We start from the raw sequence: 5,767 nt of genomic DNA, 5'->3' as shown, positions 1-5,767 counted from the left end.
CCCGCTTAGCTAAACTAAAAATAAGTTATAATTTCCAAAAAAAGATGTCAGAAAATCTGTTAAAAATGACAGCTTGCTCTCTTCACTAGCTCCTTACGGATCAGTGAGTGTCATTAATTATTTTAAATGTCTCCTATTTTCTGATTCATTCCATTTCCTTGGTCTCTGTTTTATTCTTCCCTTATTAACTTTCCTTGTAATCTGTATTTACTCTGTATACTACAGTAGATCTTTTGACCATTGTATCATGTATAATGTTTTTTTTTACATATTTCATTATGTTAATTTCAATTTATATTTTTACAAGGAACACTGGTTAAATTTTTAATTGGTTTTGATATATTTTCAAATTATTCTATTATTATATTATTTCCAATATTTATTATCTGACCCTTAATTCTTTGTTCCCATTTTATCAAATATATTATTTTCTCTCGCACATTGTGATATATTATGCTTACTTTAGCAATAGTTATCTTTTGTTGTTTTAACTTAAATTTCTTGCTAGTCTGGTTTTAGTATGTTAGATGTATTTATATTCTTTTGTTTTCTTTTTCTCTGAGTTATAGTCGTTATCTTAGTTGTTTTCAGTCCCGAAGAAGGTCTGAAATTCAGGCCAAAACGTCGATTCTAATTACTATTTTCACTTATTCGTGTTTCATTACTGACCGTACTCCTGAACATCTTTCCCTCATATTAAATCTACGGTATCCTATAAGACCTAATTTGGTCCAAATATGCTGGATTGCTACAAAAATGGCTTGCTAATCAACCTATCACAATAAATACAAATCTTGAACACCACTATTTCAATATTCAAAGCGGCATAACTGTTTTCTGATTATGTTTTCAAATTTAATATTTTTTCCCCATAAAAAACGAATAAATTCCATCCTAATTATAACATATAAATCACGATGTTTAAAAAACGGTTTCTACATTTACGTAATAAACAATCAAATACACCAGGAGAAATTCAGAAACATCGTTTTCCGTTATTGTTATAAAATTCAAATTTATTTATATCTAAAATGAGAATAAAAAAACCTATACATATATAGTTTGAAGGGAGGAAAAGTGAATACTTCTAAGATAATGAATTCGGTATTGCATTTGGTTTTGAATGAGCTTATCTCACTTATACAGTTCAATTTTATACCAAGAAATGAAGAGGTTATAAATTTATTCAAAGCAGGGTTCAAATATCGAGATTTATTCAAAGAGGCTAAGAAATAAATAAATTTGCCTTCGTTGTATTAAATTTAGAATCATTTTATTATTTTTAGGATGCTGTTGGTGTAATCGTGAAAATTTGTGCCTCAAAAATAATATAAATGTCCATGTTAATATATTTATATGAAAATTAAAATTTTTCAAGAAAATTTTAGTTGGTATAGTTCAATATAATTATTCTAATCCAACAAAGTGGTTTATCTCTATATGATATAAAAACTCCTTCTGCCATCGATGTACATATTAAGGTCGTTATATTTAAAATTGGTTAATATTTATTATGGCACTGACTAAGTTATCCATCATAAATTTGATAATCCTGTATTAAAGATTGTGACCGAAGTCATCTATCTATCGTTCAACCATACGGATCTGAAACACAATTGTTTTTAACTTTATAATATATTACAGATAATTTTTCTTAGCACCTTCAATCATCATTTTTAATAAATAAATTTAAAAAAAAAAAAGATTTTTGTTTGTGGTCTAATTTTTTATTGCTATAGATACTAGGAAGAGTGTGAAGGCGGTTTACTAAAGTATATTCTTATTTTTATCATTTAAACCTAGCGTTTGCTCGATTAGAATTACCGGAATGAAGAAATAATTACAAACAAGGGCGGTTGCTCAGCCTCCACTGGCTCATAACTAGTGATGCGGCGAGATGGATGCGCTGGGATCTTATGAGCTCTGCTCTACCCATCGTGGGGGATAGAGTGGGCTCAGGGATCCTCAGGTCGATTGTGCAAATATTGTATATAAGAGTGTAAATGTGACTAGTGATTCTTTTATTTTATTTTATTTATTTATTTTTTCATGCACATATGTGATTATGAGGTGATAGGTGATTATGTTCATTTTCTTTATCCTTCTGCATATATTTAAAGAGAGATTTTATTTATTTTTATGTACTTTTTTTTCATTTATTTATTTTTCATTCTAATTTTATTTTATTCTAGTAAGAATGTGATCATTCATCACTATTACCTATTGCCCACAACGGTGTGGCAAATTGTAATATCTATCAATAAATGAAGTTCGATTATAATTAAAACAAAAAATACAAACTGTGTTAAAAATACCCAATTTCATAAATTTAGATTTTTTTTTTTTCTGGCCTCCTAGAAAAGATAAATGAATATATACAAAATGAAGAAAGGAATGTATATAAGTTGTATATGTATATAAATATCTCGTTAAATACCATCCTAATACTGACATATAGAACGAGATGTTTAGAAAACGGTTTTTACCAAATATATAACAATAATAATAACTTTTGACTTTGCCTACCTGATAAACAAATTGAATGCAAGCAATTTAGAAACATTATTTTTATTTTTAAAAGCTTATTACTTTTAATTCTTTCAGCCAAATTTAATTATATCCAAAATACTTATAACAATTTTGTTATATTGTATAAAAATTTAAAAAAAATTTTTTTTTGGTGATTTATATTTTTGTAGTTATAGGGACTAGAAAGAGTAAAAAACCTGTCTTAAACGTATTGATTGGAATAAATAATTACAGAACATGTTTGAAAAAAATACAAAAAGTTATAAACTGAACAATTGTGTCTTTTAATTTTACACATATATGAATATGCTCCAATAACCCAAAGCAATTCAGTTATTCAAAAGTTACCTTACACTCCCCCAAAGAACTCAGATTTTCCAAATGATTGATTCTTGACAAATCAGAAGCAATAGACCTCATCAATGGGCTTAGTCCAAATGGACTGACGAGGTTCGACGGTCCGTGGCTTCAGACCACGTCCTTTGAATGAAGTCCACTACCGACGCATTGACTTGTTTGTTGAAGCTATTGTCCCGACTAACAGAGCAGTTCCAAACAATATCCTAATACTGCCCTATCGATTTCTTCTTTGGAGGGTCTTCTCTTCCCCTCTCTCTCGGTTGGAGTATCTTCGCCTCCAACTGTTGACTCTCCTCTTGAGAAGTCCTCTTTAATGGTCATTGGATGAGAAATGATTTATCTTTATCTCAATAGGGATTGCCTTTTCTTCAATGAGACGACTAACTTTCTGAATATTTAAATCGTTAATTTTTCATTTCTAAGGTAAGGCATTAAAGAAGAAAAGGGAAAGATGAAATCGGCTCCTTTAGTCAGGTCCTTATTGGAACTCGTCAATCTCTTCGGCTTATTCATGAAGTGAATTGCTATTCATTTAATTTTTTTTTTTAATAACCAGATAGGTATTAAATTATTCCATGGAATAATGAGGGGTTAAGTAATCAAGGTGTTACATCTTGAAAATAAATAATTTTGAGTAACTGAATAATCATATAAGGGTGTTAATTGTAATCAGCATAAAAGTATTTACGGTTAAGTATATGCGGTCGTGTAGTTAAAAATCAGAAAGTTGTACGAAATTTTTGATTTTTATTTGAAATAATTAACCGTTTCACATTTGTATTAATACTGAAAAACTGATAATATAAAAAATGAAAGGATTTGATAACTAACTTTAGGAACTAAGAGGAAAAATACTTTTACAGGTTGAAAAATCATTTCCGCAAATAATGGTAGTACTATAGCGGAAATATTAAATAACGTAGGAAAGCCTAAGATTTTAGAAAATATATCTAACATAAAAAGTCATAAAAGGTAATGGAAATAGGGAACAATGCATTAACAAAAAAATATTAAATAATTAATAAATCATCTGTTCGAATTTGACTGAGGAGGCACTAGCGCAATCTGTTAACTGTTGTCATGTCAAAAAAGTTATTAATGGATTACTCTTTTTATTTTACTTAACCATATTAAAGCCTTTCAGTTGATAGGTTTACTAACTTCACAAGAATCATTCTAAGAACAATTTAGCACTGAATAATTAATTAAGAGCACAATGTAAAATTTAGTTAACTATTATATTTTTCTGACGTACTTTTGTAAAACAAAAAATTTAAAATTTTGGAACGAGAAATGTTACTATTTATGTCAAAATTGAAGCTTGTCAATCTGTCAACTTAATTTCAACTCAAAGTAGGATGATAAATGAAAGTGATGGGATGCACGTACCTCACCAGATTTTTATTTTCCTTTATATGGAATATATATGGGAAAGAATTGCGATTGCACCAAAATTTTGAATTCGAGTTTTCAACGAGCGTTTTGAGTTCATTGAGTCGTAACAAACAAGTCGTGGAAATGGAGTGTGTTTGGGAAAAGACTAGCTCAAAAAGTCCTACGAAATTCAAATTACATATTTAAGTTCAGTATATGTCTGAGGCGTGACAGCAACATTACGATTAAATCGATTGACCAGAAATCCCACACTATAGGATCGATTTTTCACATTTTTCCGTTTTTCTCCTAAACTGCTCTGAAGATTTTGATTAAATTCAGATATTTGGAACACGGTAAATTTTATAACTTTAAAACCGGGCCTTAATGTTAGGTCTGAAATCTGTAAAACCCAGCCCGTCTCTTGTTACGCCAACTTACTACTTTCGGAGTTTTGAAACCATTTAAATTTTTAAATCACTTTTATTGAACATGTAGCTAGACCTAAGAAATCGATAATGGGATTCCGTCACTCTATAAAATATCCTTTTTGACACCCCATTAGTCCAAATCTATTGTTCCTGAGAGCCGGAAAAGGAATTTACAGAAGACCGTATTGTATGTACAGATTGTGGAATTATTAAAAGAAATACAATAGATTCAATAAATAACTACAATAACCAGATGCTAATAAGTGAAAATGTGAATCATCTCGATTATTTTTCTCTATTTATTCTTGTGCTTATGCTACTGTTAGAATTGTATGAGGGACATTGCTGTAATCAACGCCTAAAACAGTAGAGTCAATGATCACTTGATACATTGAAAAAAACGTTTTACGAGTTCACTGCCTCAATTCCAGCACTATAGGAAATTGGAGTTTGAATTTATAATACAGATTGTATGTATATCACGCTATAAAAATTCCACCTGTTCTAAGGGAAATAGAAAGTATGTTTAGAGATATGGGAATGAGCTTTTAGATTTAAACAACTGATTAGTAATAACAGATCAACTGAAAATATTAAACCCATACAAATAACAATAGAATAAGATTTGTAATAATAAAGAAAAGTAAAATAATAATAAAAATAAAATCATAACAAAAAAAATAATCGGAGTGGCAGCATATCGGTGAAAGTTCTATGCCACTCCAATGCTATATTCTTGTTTTGTTTTTTTCTAACATTCTGTAACATAGTGTTTGACGATTATAAATTTTCAATATATACATTATTCATTATATATATATATATATAATCATCAGCTTCCTTACGAATATAGCTTAGTCCCTGTCCTCCTTAGTCTCTTACGTTAGAAAATCTTTACTAACCGACTTAAACGAAGAGTGGAAAAGACAATGGCAACAGCCAACTGAAGGACGACCATTATACAAATATATTCCCAACAATAACAACAAAACTACAACATAACCAAAAGCACTTATTACTAGGGATGGGATATCGAAAGAAAAATATCGATATCGGTATCGATATCGATATCG

Source organism: Halyomorpha halys, unplaced genomic scaffold, assembly GCF_000696795.3.
Source record: "Halyomorpha halys isolate HHAL.00 unplaced genomic scaffold, Hhal_1.1 Scaffold794.1, whole genome shotgun sequence".
NCBI lineage: Eukaryota > Metazoa > Arthropoda > Insecta > Hemiptera > Pentatomidae > Halyomorpha > Halyomorpha halys.
Note: the sequence above shows the minus strand (reverse complement) of the source record.